Source organism: Thalassophryne amazonica, chromosome 1, assembly GCF_902500255.1.
Source record: "Thalassophryne amazonica chromosome 1, fThaAma1.1, whole genome shotgun sequence".
Lineage (NCBI taxonomy): Eukaryota > Metazoa > Chordata > Actinopteri > Batrachoidiformes > Batrachoididae > Thalassophryne > Thalassophryne amazonica.
In genome coordinates, this window is record NC_047103.1 from 150,485,896 (window position 1) to 150,501,784 (window position 15,889).

A 15,889-nucleotide genomic window follows, 5' to 3' on the forward strand; every position below is an offset into this window, starting at 1 on the left:
TTCTTAGTCATGAATCCACCTGTAGGCTTTGGCAGTCAAATGCAGCACACAAAATAACACTCGACCCCCCAAACTGCAAAGCAAATACAAAGTGACTCATTGACTGATGATGATTTATAAGTGTCCAAGATATCAATTTAAGGCATTATTACAATTTTATACCCTTCACAAACAAATGTTTGGGTGGGGGTGTAATTGGGAATAATGGCGTCCATGAGTATTGTAATCATAACTCCTAAACTGGTTGGTGGATTTCAGTGAAACTTTGCACAATGGGAGCACATGGAGATGTGCATGAAAGAAAAATAATTCCAGTCAATGTCTTCAAAGTATGACAATTGGACTGTTGTGTTTAATTGCTGCACCTTATGATGTTGACTTTGTACTATATTAGAAACGCTTCCTAAATTGGTTGGTTGATTTTTAGGACATTTCAGATTATGGTAGCACTTTATATGAAGATGCACATGAACAGGGGTGTGGCCACCGAGGTGGCTGGGGGTGGTACTGGCTACCCCTGGAATCTGATTGGCCACCCTGTCTGGCCACCCCCACCAGAGCTATCAATCATTCGAGCATCAATCACTGCAAAGGACAGGTCGGGCTTTGTGCTTAAACTAATAAAGAATAATTTGGGAACAACAATGAATGATGATAGGATATTCATACCTGTCAATCTATACGGTTTGCCTGTATTTTGTAAAGTCATTTTTCACCTTGCGTATGACCGATTATACGGCGAAACGAAAATGTCAAAGTTGTGTTTTTCCATCCATCCATCCATCCATTTTCTTCTGCTTTATCCGGAGTCGGGTCGCGGGGGCAGCAGCTCAAGCAAAGCCGCCCAGACCTCCCGATCCACACACACCTCCCCCAACTCCTCCAGCATGTCCTGCGTCTTCCCCGGGACCTCCTCCCGATGGGACGTGCCTGGAACACCTCTCCAGCGAGGCCTCCAGGGAGCATCCGGAAAAGATGCCCGAGTCACCTCAGCCGGCTCCTTTCGACATGGAGGAGCAGCGGCTCGACTCCAAGCTCCTCCCGAGTGGCCGAGCTCCTCACCCTATCTCTAAGGGAGCGCCCAGCCACCATACGGAGGAAACTCATCTCGGCCACTTGTACGCACGATCTCGTTCTTTCGGTCATGAGCCAAATCTCATGACCATAGTTGAGGGTCGGAATGTAGATCGATCGGTAAATTGAGAGCTTTGCCCCCCTGCTCAGCTCTCTCTTCACCACGATGGTCCGATACAGTGACCGCATCACTGCAGATGCTACACCGATCTGTCTGTTGATCTCATGCTCCATCTGTCCCTCGCTCGTGAACAAGACCCCGAGATACTTAAACTGCTCCACTTGAGGCAAGGACACTCCACCGACCTGAAGAGGGCAAGGCACCTTTTTCCGGTCGAAAACCATGGCCTCAGATTTGGAGGTGCTGATTTTCATCCTGGATGCTTCACACTCGGCTGCAAACCACTCAGTGCACACTGAAGGTCCTGATTTGACGAAGCCAACAGAACCACATCGTCCACAAACAGCAGAGATGAGATTCTGTGGTTCCCAAACCAGACTCCGTCTACACCCTGGCTGCGCCTAGAAATTCTATGCATAAAGGTAATGAACAGAACCGGTAACAAAGGGGAGCCCTGGCGGATGCCATTGTGCACTGGAAACAGGTTTGACTTACTACCGGCAATGCGAACCAAGCTCCTGCTGCGGTTGTACAGGGACCGGATAGCCCTTAGCAAAGGACCCCAAACCCTGTACTCCTGGAGCACCCCCCACAGGGTGCCCCGAGGGACACAGTCGAACACCTTCTCCAGATCCACAAAGCACATGTGGACTGGTTGAGCGAACTCCCATAAACCCTCGAGCACCCGATGGAGTGTGTAGAGCTGGCCCAGTGTGCTGCGACCAGGACGAAAACTACACTGCTCCTCCTGAATCCGAGGTTCAACTATCGGTCGAATTCTCCTTTTCAGTACTCTGGAATAGACCTTACCTGGGAGGCTGAGGAGTGTGTTCCCCCAGTAGTTGGAACACACCCTCCGGTCCCTCTTCTTAAACAGAGGGACCACCACCCTGGTGTGCCAATCCAGAGGCACTGTCCCCGACCGCCACGCGATGTTGCAGAGAAGTGTCAACCAAGACAGTCCCACAACATCCAGAGACTTAAGGTACTCAGGATGGATTTCATCCACCCCAGGAGCCTTGCAACCGTGGAGCTTTCTAACCACCTCGGTGAGTTCAACCTGGGTGATGGATGAGTCCGCCTTTTTTGTTTGTTTTTTCATAGACTGTATATATGCTTTTTTTTTAATGGAAATATTCCATTTTGCTTTGACGTCAGTGATTTGGTCTGTAAATAAATAACTGGGGTAGATGTCTGTGCCTTTCGAAACTTTTTTGCATCATTTAAAACGGCACCAGACCAGAGGTTTATTTATTATTTTTTTAAACAGCAAGGAAAGTAAAGCTATCACAACATCAACTGTGCACGGTTTAACTTCTCTTACTGTGAGCAATAAAACAGCCATGTTAATGTTTCCTGCTGCTCTGCAACACATGCTGGTTAAATGCATACTTACATACCAAAGTTAACTTTCTTTAGTAACTATCTTTGTTAAATCTTAAATGTGGGAGTGTGTGATTTTACCGATGTTCACATTGGCTTTCACGGAGCTCTGACAAGTTTAAAACAGTCTAAAAATGTTTGAATCATGATGTTAATTTTTCTTTTTTCAGTCTCAGTATGTCAAAACGAATTGCTTTGTTCCCAGTTCATCGCTTGATCTTATTGATTTTCTCAGATTTTATGCTCCCAATTTTGATAATTGAAATCAATAAAATGTGGAGACCACAAAGTCATCCATAAACAATATTTCACAATAATATTTAATATTATTGAGAAATGTATTTGTTGTCACTGTTGTTTGTGTCCTTCCATTAATCTCATGCCAATTATACCCAAAGTTTTATTAATAAATGCAGAATATGGATTTTATTTTGAGATTCATGTGCTGGCAGTTACAACCCCTGGCAATAATTATGGAATCACCGGCCTCGGAGGATGTTCATTCAGTTGTTTAATTTTGTAGAAAAAAAGCAGATCACAGACATGACACAAAACTAAAGTAATTTCAAATGGCAACTTTCTGGCTTTAAGAAACACTATAAGAAATCAGGAAAAAAAATGTGGCAGTCAGTAACGGTTACTTTTTTAGACCAAGCAGAGGGAAAAAAATATGGACTGTCAATTCTGAGGAATAAATTATGGAATCACCCTGTAAATCCCCCCAAAAATCCCCAAAACTAACACCTGCATCAAATCAGATCTGCTCGTTAGTCTGCATCTAAAAAGGAGTGATCACACCTTGGAGCGCTGTTGCACCAAGTGGACTGACATGAATCATGGCTCCAACACGAGAGATGTCAATTGAAACAAAGGAGAGGATTATCAAACTCTTAAAAGAGGGTAAATCATCACGCAGTGTTGCAAAAGATGTTGGTTGTTCACAATCAGCTGTGTCTAAACTTTGGACCAAATACAAACAACATGGGAAGGTTGTTAAAGGCAAACATACTGGTAGACCAAGGAAGACATCAAAGCATCAAGACAGAAAACTTAAAGCAATATGTCTCAAAAATTGAAAATAAACAACAAAACAAATGAGGAACGAATGGGAGGAAACTGGAGTCAACGTCTGTGACCGAACTGTAAGAAACCGCCTAAAGGAAATGGGATTTACATACAGAAAAGCTAAACGAAAGCCATCATTAACACCTAAACAGAAAAAAACAAGGTTACAATGGGCTAAGGAAAAGCAATCGTGGACTGTGGATGACTGGATGAAAGTCATATTCAGTGATGAATCTCGAATCTGCACTGGGCAAGGTGATGATGCTGGAACTTTTGTTTGGTGCCGTTCCAATGAGATTTATAAAGATGACTGCCTGAAGAGAACATGTAAATGTCCACAGTCATTGATGATATGGGGCTGCATGTCAGGTAAAGGCACTGGGGAGATGGCTGTCATTACATCATCAATAAATGCACAAGTTTACATTGATATTTTGGACACTTTTCTTATCCCATCAATTGAAAGGATGTTTGGGGATGATGAAATCATTTTTCAAGATGATAATGCATCTTGCCATAGAGCAAAAACTGTGAAAACATTCCTTGCAAAATGACACATAGGGTCAATGTCATGGCCTGCAAATAGTCCGGATCTTAATCCAATTGAAAATCTTTGGTGGAAGTTGAAGAAAATGGTCCATGACAAGGCTCCAACCTGCAAAGCTGATCTGGCAACAGCAATCAGAGAAAGTTGGAGCCAGATTGATGAAGAGTACTGTTTGTCACTCATTAAGTCCATGCCTCAGAGATTGCAAGCTGTTATAAAAGCCAGAGGTGGTGCAACAAAATACTAGTGATGTGTTGGAGCGTTCTTTTGTTTTTCATGATTCCATAATGTTTTCCTCAGAATTGAGTGAGTCCATATTTTTTTCCCTCTGCTTGGTCTAAAAAGTAACCGTTACTGACTGCCACAATTTTTTTTTCCTGATTTCTTATAGTGTTTCTCAAAGCCAGAAAGTTGCCATTTGAAATGACTTTAGTTTTGTGTCATGTCTGTGATCTACTTTTTTTTTTTTACAAAATTAAACAACTGAATGAACATCCTCCGAGGCTGGTGATTCCATAATTTTTGCCAGGGGTTGTATAATATACAACTTGACTTTTCTTTTCGGATGGAATGACATTCTGTGGGCAAGCATGGTTTTGCAAGTGATAACTGTAACATGATGATTATGTTGTCACGGGTTCTAGATACTGTCACAACTCATTTCTGGCCCTTCAGTGTTCATCAAACTTTGGTTGATGTCTATTCAATTCTGATTGATTGAATATAATGAATATATCAGATGTGATGTTTCAAACATCGTGCATGTGCAAACAACATGCATGTGTTACACATGCACATATAATCAATGTCAGACAACATTGTAAGTTCAACAGCCAGCACTGTTTGAGGCAGTTCAGTGATTCTTATTGTTATATATACTGTTTAAATTGTATTTATATTGAAAAAAAAAGCTGTTGCCGATAGCTGCCCACACTTTTCCCTATTTGTGAGACTCTCAATGACCCAGTAAGGGCTCACGGGTCCCACAGTAACGCAAACACCTCGATAGCATTCACAGGTATGAATACTGGAGTTCTTAGTATTGAGAGGAGGAGGGCAAGATCATTAGACTGAAATGGCTTTGAACTCTTTTCATTTCCATTCAATTTATTTTCATTTATATAGCGCCAAATCACAACAAAGTTGCCTCAAGCTGGTTCACATAAGTAAGGTCTAACCTTACCGACCCCAAGAGCAAGCACTCAAGTGACAGTGGTAAGGAAAAACTCCCTCTGATGATTTGAGGAAGAAACCTCAAGCAGACCAGACTCAAAGGGGTGACCCACTGCTTGGGCCATGCTACCGACACAATTTACAAAATTAATATACAGGAAATTTTGGTAGTCTATGCCAGTGAACAGGATGGGAGGCCTGCTGAAGAAGACACCCACTCCCACTTCTGGATGGAGCCGCACCTCAAACAGAGAGGAAAAAAATCAGAATCAGGCAGCAGAAAGACAACAAATACAGTATAATTTGTCAGCATTAAGCAACAAGAAAAACAGAAGAAATACTAAGGTGATTGCTGGCCACTAGCCCTAAGCTTCACTAAAAGACCCAGACTTTGGATAAAGTTGAGGCAGCAGTCCGCTCCAGTTCCTAATAAAATTAATTTAAAATGGTAGGAAGCATAGTACCATATTATGCCAGTATGCTAGTCATACGAAAGGGAAAATAAGTGCATCTTAAGTCTAGACTTGAAAGTCTTTACAGAATCTGACTATTTTAATGGCACAGGGAGATCATTCCACAAAGCAGGTGCATGAGAAGAGAAAGCTCTGTGATCCACAGACTTTTTATTCACCCTAGAGACACAAAGTAGTCCTGCACCCTGAGAACGCAGAGCCTGGGCCGGTACGTAGGGTTTAATTAGGTCAGCTAGGTAGGGAGGTGCTAAGTCCATGAATAATTTTATAGGCTAATAGCATAACCTTAAAATCTGATCTCACAGAGACAGGAAGCCATGGAAGAGACACCAAAATGGATGTAATGTGGTCAAACTTTCTTCTTCCAGTCAAGAGTCTGGCGGCAGTCTGTGCTCTGTTCCCAACAGCACAGAAACAAGTGTATACAGCCGGCATAAAACTGAATGGATGGGGGCTAGTCTTTGTAAGCCTGTTTGTCAATTATTATTTTATTATTTTTTGTGTTATTCTAAGTTAAGATGAATTAATTTTTTGGTGCAATTCATAGATTCACGCCGAAGTCACCTCCTATTTGTAACAAAGTGGTCTGTGTCTTGTTGGGTGAAAAATGACAATGGCACCCAGTGGTTATTATGAGATTGAAAAACTGATTGAAGTGAAATATTGGAATCCCATGACTGCAGAAGGTGCAAGTGATATATTAGACAGGATGACTTATGAATATGTAGAGAGATATTGCCTTCAGAGGCCAGAATGCTTTATGAGCATTGATGATTTGTGGGTTGAAATGTGTCCCTACTTCAAATCAAATGGCAGAAGGGAGAGCAAAATAGCCAAGATTCAAAAGGTCTGAGGTACAACTCCTTCCAGTAAATTTCTAGGCAATCTTAATTAATACCATTGCCAAATGGTATTACTTAATTTGGCAATTCGGCATTTTGATATTTCCTATCAAAATACTGAATTGACAGAGTCATTTGTGATCTGTGCTGTTACTTTTTTCTTTTTCTCAGCTGCACTTTGGAATGAATTTTCATTGAGCCATTTAACCCAACCCAACTCTGACGTAGTCCTGAAGGACCCACAAACACTAACGATAGGTTTTTTTGGGACATGGGAGTTGTTTACTCCAGGTGTATCTGTTTGGAAATGTTCTGACCATAACTAAATTAATCTATTGGTTTCCCACTTTCTGTCATCTGGTTGCTTGTGTCTGACAGCCTGAAACCAGTGATTCCACCTTTCGTGAAACTTGTTTTCATCAGGAAATACACAGGTTTTTTTTGTCTTATCTATGGCTGTCAAAAATAACATTAATTTAGATTAATTAATTAATTACAACATTAGTTACACCCAGTGAAAAATGTAAAGAATGGGTTAAATAATTAAATCAGACTTTCTGCCAGAAGTGAACATCTTTTTCACATATCTGCTCCACTATCTGCACTCCTTTTAATGGAGCACTGATATATCTCAAATGTCCAGATTTTAATGTTCAGTGGGCTGCTTTGAAAATGAAATGGTCTTGGATCCAGTAAGATAATTATTATTATTGTGGGGAGGTGATGGTCTACTGGTTAAGCATTGGGCTTGAGACCAGAGGATCCTTGGTTCAAAGCCCAGCGTGATCGGAAAATCACTAAGGGCTCTTGGGCGAGGTCCTTAATCCCCGAGTTGCTCCCGGTGTGTAGTGAGCACCTTGCATGGCAGCACCCTGGCATCGGTATGTGAGGCATCATTGTAAAGTGCTTTGAGCTTCTTATTCAGATGGAAAAGCGCTATATAAATGCAATCCACTTACCATTTATTAATTCATTTATTATTAATTTATTACTGTGCCAAATCACTTTTTATGTCTTTTAGATTTTTTTGTTTGATATTTAATGTTCAACATCTCCAGTGTTTTACGATTCTATGAGTGTTTTTACATATATGTAACAGATATCAGATCCTCTAATTTTACCTCAGATTATTGAAATCCCACTCCACCACCAAACTCTCTTTCTCAATGACCCATGATTACAGCTGTATTCCAAAATCACAAAAAAACTGATATGCAAAGTGAAAATTGCTTCATCACACAGATACCTACCTTACTGTAATTGAAGTGATAAAAATACTTCTAAATACATTTTGTAGTGTAGCAATAAATCATGCTCAGTGTGTTCATGATGCCTCATTTTTGCAATGTTCATAGACTGCAATTTGTCATACATTAAAATATTTTTTTTAATTGTTTTTAAAGGTGAATTTCTTTTCTTCATTGTTTTTGTGTTTATGAGAGCCTGTGAGTGTGTTTTGCAATTTGAGGGGTGATGTTTTCAAAAAAATTACAAATGTGATTAAATGTGATAAATTTAGATTAATTTTTCCTCTTTAACACCGTTTATGTATATATGAAACCTGTTTATACTCTTTCATGTGATATCTAAAAATAGCTGTTTTATTTTTGTAATGCTGCATTTTTATTTTCTCTTCTTTGCCTTCAGCTTATTTTTATCTGTTCTCTATGACTCCTTGGTGAGGTGGGACTTCCCTGTTGGTCACAGTGAAAGAACAAAATCTCTCTGTAAATCCCTCAGTTCCACAGTCAGTGGAAGTAGATGCTGAGGCTGGGTATGACCGCCTTCAAGCGTCAACAGAAGAAACCCACCGTGTGTATTTCGGCCTTTCTCACTGTCTGTGCACAGAGACGTGTGAGGGACTTACTGTGCGAGACTGTTATGGTGCGGTTGTTGAGATCTCTATTTATTGTCTGCCGCCCACCTCCTTCTGCTCCACTGGTGCTGGAGGTGGGCAGTGGCGGGTATTTTGTTTGATGGATCATCTGCAGTGGTACTCGTTCAGTCTGGTTAGTGTGTTATGTGCTTGGCTGCTACACCAACATGTACTTTGGTAGGTGGACACAAACAAACAAATACTGTTGAACTGACAGCTCACAAAAACAAACAAGCTAAAATAAAAGAGGGGAAAAAAGCCAACACTGATTTGTATGTGGTGGGGAGAGGGTGTTGCACACCCGTGCATCGCCGGGTTATCAAAGTAGGTATTACAGTTAACACTGGCATATTGAGTTAGTAGTGTAACTCAGCCACATGGGGTGTGCAGCCGAGTGCCGGTGTCGCCGACCGAACGGTCCCCCTGAAAAATCGGTCCGCCCTGCCTTCACTGCGCATGCGTCATTAGTCGCGTTTCACCAATTGTCACCTCGTTTCTGCTTCAAGCTGCACTCCAGTCATCATCTATTACAGCGACAGATATCTGAAGCCTTTGTACAACAATCATTTCCACATAAATTCAGCATTATTTCATCATAAAAGATGGAAGTGATCAGAGCGGCGCAGCTACACGAGCTGCTAGCTGATGCATTCACTGCGCGTCGGTCATTTCAAAGCGTCACCGATTATCACCTAGTTTCTGCTTTAAATGGCCTTATTTCTGCATAAAACTGACTTGAGAATGATTCCAGAGATTTTACCTTGTCATCTGATGGTTAATAATCCCATTAATCCATTTGATCACTTTGGGTGAAGAGACTGTTTCAGAGCTCTGAAATGACACATGCGCAGCGGAGACAGGGCGGACCAATTTTTAGGGGCGGACAGTTTGGTTTGCGACACTGGTCCCAAGCCCAAATAAGTAGGGTTGCGACAAGAAGGTCATCTGACATAAAGTACAAATCAAATTTCATACCGGATCGGTGGAGGCCCAGGTTAATAATGACTGCTGCTAGGGCGCCGGCGAAAATTGGGCTACTGCTGGGTGAAGAAGAAGAGAAAAAGAGGAGAATATGTCCAGAGATGATTCTCTATGGGAGTGATGAGAATGGACAGGATTAGGAATGAACATATCAGAGGAGCAGCTCAGGTGGGATGCTTTGGAGACAAAGTCAGAGATTGAGATGGTTTGGACATGCAGAGAAGGGACTCAGGGTATATAGGGAGAAGGATGCTGAGGATGGAGCCACCAGGCATGAGAGAAGAGTGAAGCCAAAGAGGAGGTTTATGGATGTACTGAGGGAGGACATGCAGGTGGTTGGTATGACAGAGGAACATAAAGAGGACAGGGTGAGATGATCTGCTGTGGTGACCCCGAATGGGAGCAGCTGAAAGAAGAAGTATTGAGTTAGTAGAGTGACATAAGATATCTAAGGAGACCTACACCCCACTAGTACCACAGAGCTGCTGGAGGGCAAGTCCACATAGCCACCGAGGAACTCCTTAACAGCAGAAGTCTTGAGATAAGCATCAACAGATACTCTCATGCTGCGAAGGGCAATGTAGACATGCACCAAGCTATACACTAACTTTTGGGGTGCTCACAGACCTGAGACAGAGTGCATCAGTGCAGGCTAAGAAGTGTAGCTGCACCCACACATTTGGTGGGTCACCATAGAATAAGGACCATCCAGTCGACGGGTGAGGGCAAGACTTTCAACTGCACCCACAACACTGGGTCACAGTCCAGAAGACCAGAAGCCACACCCAATATAGTGCAGCGGATAACTGGAAAAAATGCTTCAAATGGTGATGCAAGCACCAAATTTGGCTCACATACTCCTTAGACATTACTCTTTTAAAAATGCCGAGTGGCCACATGAACTTTCAATAGGCAGCCAAGAGGGGGTCAATTGAAGAATTACACAGGGGTCAAAATTAAAAGATGCTCCAATCATATTGAAAGGTATTCCATATTATTTGTTTGATCATAAAGATTCCAAAAAGGTATAGTTTGGATTATCTGTGAATGAATGTTCCGGAGTTATGGGGTAAAAACAGCAAGAATGGTGAAAAAGGTCAATTTCAATTTGTACAGGGGTCAACGGTTGAAGTTGCTCCAATTTTTGTAAAAGTGATGCACATTATTAGTTGAGTGAATATGGTTTTAAAAAGGAATAGTTTGCATCATGTATCATGCTTAGTTATCACGTTACAGGGTAGCATATGTCATATGTCATAGAATCCAATGGATGCCGACATTGTTTAACCTTTACTTTGCAAACCAAACATTCAACACAGTCAAAACTATTTCATTAATCCTATTAGCTCAACCAGTAATTTGCATCACTTTTTACCAAAACTGGAGCAACTTTAACTTTTGACCCCTGTACAAACTGAAATGGACCTTTCTTGGTGTTTTTGCCCCATAACTCCATAACATTCATTCACAGATAGTCCAAACTATACCTTTTTGGAATCTTTATGATCAGACAAATAATATGGAATACCTTTCAATATGATTGGAGCATATTTTAATTTTGACCCCTGTGTAATTCTTCAATTGACCCCTACTTGGCTGCCTATTGAAAGTTCATGTGGCCATTCGGCATTTTTAAAAGAGTAATGTCTAAGGAGTACGTGTGCCAAAATTGGTGCTTGCATCACCATTTGAAGGATCCCTTGGTAAATATTCACTTATCTGCTGCACTAGTAAGTTGTGGCATGTAATATTGACCAGCAGTTATGAGTTTGGTTGAGGGTGGAGACAGTGATTCTGAGGGGCCATTGATTTATGGATCAGCTCGGAGGTCACAGTAAAATGTAAGGTTTTGATGCCACTTAACACTATATTGTTGAAAGTTGAGTATATTGGTGTTTTTAAACTGCTGGTTATAAACAAAGGAAAAGAAGAAACAAGTCCTATATAGGCCCATTGGTGCCAGTGCCTATCCCCCGACACTGTACCATGAAAGCGCAATTCCCCCTGGACAAGACACCAGTCACAGACAAGACCATACCAACAATTCAAACGAAAAGTGTCCAAGGATAACAGACAAGTAGCATTAACGGAAACTGAACCCAGGAAATTGAATTGCCAGTCCAACTCTTTATCTCACTGATCTACCTGTTCCATCACTGAGCAAGACAGGGAACCCTGAGAACTGCTCAACCTTCAGGGCACATTACCCACATCTGCGCAGATGTAGAAGAAAAATAATGATCAGCAAAAAATAAGTAATTTGCATTCATCGTCTTGGGCTGGAGCAAATGATGATCGGAATTTTTCATTGGTAATGACAGTAATTACAGCTGTCTCTGCCATCACTGCCAGTGAACACACAACTGCATTTATGGTACATATTTAACTTTCTCCATCTGACAGCATCACTGCTTCATTTTGGGCTTGATGTAGCATACTGTCAGGTTTCATGTCAGCATAACAGCAATGTAAAAAAAAAAAAAAAATCCTCGTTGAGCACTGAAATGTCTTTAATAATGCACCGCAGCTTCTCAGAGTAGAAAAGACACTGAGATGTCTTTTAGAGACAATGATGTTCTTTTTTGTCTCAAGTTTCTGTACAAGTCAGTTCCTTTGTTGTGTTCCTGCAGGAATAATTTAAAGCTTCTCTCAGCTTGCCTCAAATTCCATCACAGGCTCATCAAATTCCACAACAAACCTCTCATCAATTCACTTTATTCTCTGTCACAAGGTACAGATTTGTGTGTGTGTGTGTGTTTTTTTTTAAGTACATTGAATGCTAAATTCCAAATCTTTCAGTTTCTGCAAACAAAATGTCATCTGTCTGATCAGATCCAAGACTGGAGAACCGGTTCTCCACCAAGCCTGAGACCTTTTCTGCACTGAGTTACTGTAAACTGAATTTCACGCCCATTGCCGTATACGTACATAATGACTTCCTCTGATTAATTCTAATACATAGCTCTGATTTGGACAGGACATGCTTCTTCACTGGGAAAGAACAATAACAGGGATTAATATTTGAGTGATTAGTAGTGATTTTATCTCAGTAAATTTGTAGCTACTGCTGATGTGTAGGTTTTGGCTTAATTTATATAGTTAAAGAATAATAAGAATAATCAAAAGATTCAACTGATCCAAACTTTCTTATGTCAACAGGAAAACGGTTCCACAGTGCAGCAGCACAGTAGCCTTTTTGTATGTAGTGTCTTCTTGTTTTTCTTTATTTTGTTGCTGCCATTTTTTTTGTCACTGTCATGTTTGGTGGAGGGATCTTTCTGCTCTGTTGTCTTCTGCTTGGTGTTGGGTGTTTCCCTGTGGTGCCACACCCCTTTCCAGATCCTTCCACACACACCTGTCCTGCATTTTCTGCTAATCACTCCCTTTATTTTAGTCACACCTGTCACCCTGTCTGGTTGTGAGCTTGTTGAGCCTTGAGCCACTTATTCTTCTGAGCATTTTGTCCTGTTTTTGACTACCCGTGTTTTTGACCTGCCTGCCTGTTTTTGACGTTGTCTCTTCCTAATGCTTCGGATCCTGTTGCTTATCATGGTCTGCCTACCTGTATACCAAACCCTGTCTGAACTTTTATTAAACCCTGGTTTACTGACATCTGAATCCTGCATTTGTGTCTGGCCACGCCGTTTCAGTAAACCTGACAGTAATACTCAGATATGCCTTACATAGGCAGGTTCGTATGGTGTGTACACTTTGTTGATACACACAGGTCTGCACTTGAATGTGTATTATTACTCATCAAATGTCACCAAAATTAACCTGTTTGATTTGCATTTTTGCTGTGCTGCCCAGTGCACTCAAAAAACTCATTCACTGGATTGGATTTCCATCTAATAAATATATGTAGTCCCAGCTAAGTTAAATTAAATTATCTTGCATGGGTGTGCTTTATTTGAGTTGGGGCTACATATATTTATTAAATGGAAATCCTGCTCATAATTGAATTGAGTTCATCCAATGAGTCATTTGTTTTGCGTGTACATCATATTTTGCTTAAAAGATCTAGGATCATCTGGTTGATCAAGGATTTACTGATTGAATTTGTGCAAATTTTGTTTTTCTTGAAGCCCAAGTGACAACCTTATTAGAGAAGCTGGAGTCAATCATTCAAAAAGATTAAGGCCACCTCTGGCCATACTGTATACTATATCGATCCTGGAAACCATAATCAGCAAGTCTGTGAAGGGAGGAAAGGTAAAGGGCAGGATGCCAATTTTCAACCAAACCAGCAGCTTGTGTTATCTCGTCGTGCCCCTGTGTTGTAGAATGGTCTCCCAGCGTGAATAAGACAGTCGGACTCTGTGGAGACATTCAAAACCAGACTTAAGACACATTTATTCACTTTGTACTATGGTTAGAATATTGTGCTAGCATTCCTGTTAATTTCTTTTCATTGGTATTCTGTAATTGTGCTTGTTTTAATCTTTTAATTGTGCTTTTATTCTTTTAACTCATTCTAAACTGTTACTGAATTGTTTTGTGTGAGGTGCCTTGAGGCGACGCTGTCATGAGTTGGCGCCCTTTAAATTGAAAATGAATTGAATTTGAGGGTTTTGAAGAAGTGAGATGAATTAAATCATTATTGTCATCATGTGGACATACATAAAAACACTGTTGCAATGGGCTGCAGCGAGCACGCGCGCGCCGCGCACAGGCTACCCCAGGTGAAATGAACTGTCAGATCATAACGCTGCGGCAATCTGAATGTCACGTGACCCACGTGAGCTGTGTTCCAGATGAGGTGGTGTCAGGCAGGACATGCATGTGGGGACAGCTGGACACGCTGCCAGCAGATGTGGACATGAGAGCGCCCTGCTTATTCATGTCCTTTCATGACTGTATGTCTGTGACCATGGGTCATCTACAGAGGAACAGATGGATCATACGTCTATTGTCCGCTCGATAAGAGGGATTCAATAAAATGTGGTGTTTTTATATGGCATGTGGTCTTATTTTTTTTATTTTTTTTTCAGGCATTTTCCCACACCATTTACAGGACAGTGATGGTAGTGCAGTGGTAAAGTTTCTGTCTGGTAATCAGAGAGCTTATGGGTTCGAATCCCATGACTGACTTTTTTTGTTAACCAGGGTTATTTAACCGCGGGGCTCTGTATTGTGTCCCCTTTTATGTATTATTTTTATCAACCCAGTGATATTCACTAATTATACAGCTGTTTTTTATTTTATTGTTCTCCACATCAGCGGCACGATGTGGTGCAGCTGCTTGTACTGTGTTCCTGCTCGAAAGACACTGTCAGCCACTTATCCGGGATTGTGTTGCTGGGGCAACAGCTGCAGTAGGGGACCCCGCACTTCCCTTACAGCAGAGAGAATTTTATACTGTCCCTGCTGCGCCGACCCTCCGGCCAATCTCACGCTCCATTATCCCCTCACTTGTGAACAAGACCCCAAGGTACTTGAACTCCTTCACTTGGGGAAAGACTCATTCCCTGCCCGAGTAGTCGATGGGTTTCCTGCAGAGAACCATGGCCTCAAATTTAGAGGTGCTGATCCTCATCCCAGCTGATCCACACTCGGCTGCAAACTGACCCAGTGAGTGGTGGAGGTCACAGGTCAATGATGCCAACAGGATCACATCATCTGCAAAAAGCAGTGATGAGACCCTGAGCCCACCAGACTAAAGCCACTCCTCCCTTTGACTACGCCTCAATATCCTGTCCATGAAACAGGATTGATGACAAGACGCAGCCTCGGTGGAGGCCAACCCCCACCGGAAACGAGTCAGACTTACCGCTGAGCACCAAACACAGCTCTCGCTTTGTGAGTGCAGAGACTGGATGGCCCTGAGAAGGGACCCCCACATGCCATACTCTCACAGCACCTCCCACAGTATCTCCCAGGATACCCAATAATATGTGTTCTCCAAGTCCACAAAACACATGTAGACTGGATGGGCATACTCCCAGGCACCCTCCAGGATCCTTGTGAGAGTGAAGAACTGGTCAGTAGCCCGCATTGTTCCTCTTCAATCAGAGGTTTGATGATTGGCTGAACCATCCTTTCCAGCACCCTGGAGTAGACTTTACCAGGGACGCCAACCCAGTTTGCCACTCCGTCCCAAACTTCAATGCAATGTTTAAGAGACGTCACATCCAAGACAGTCCCTCTACACCCAGAGCCTTCAGCATTTCTGGATGGATCTTATCAACCCCTGGGGCTTTGTCATTACTTGTTTTTAATTTAGTGTCTAAATTTTGACAATTTATGTTGTTAATTTCTTTTTATTGAGATGTTTCAATGTTTTCATTATAGAGAACACTAAATTTATCACTTAATGATTTATGTGTATTATTATTGTTATTATTATTATTATTA

At 41.7% G+C, this 15,889-nt stretch overlaps 1 protein-coding gene across 1 annotated transcript in view; it reads left to right on the forward strand.

Annotated features, from left to right (window-relative positions):
• Nucleotides 1-15,889, forward strand: part of si:dkey-1h24.2 (uncharacterized protein LOC100137117 homolog) — a 148,701-nt gene that overhangs the window by 54,174 nt on the left and 78,638 nt on the right. The window lies entirely within an intron of this gene.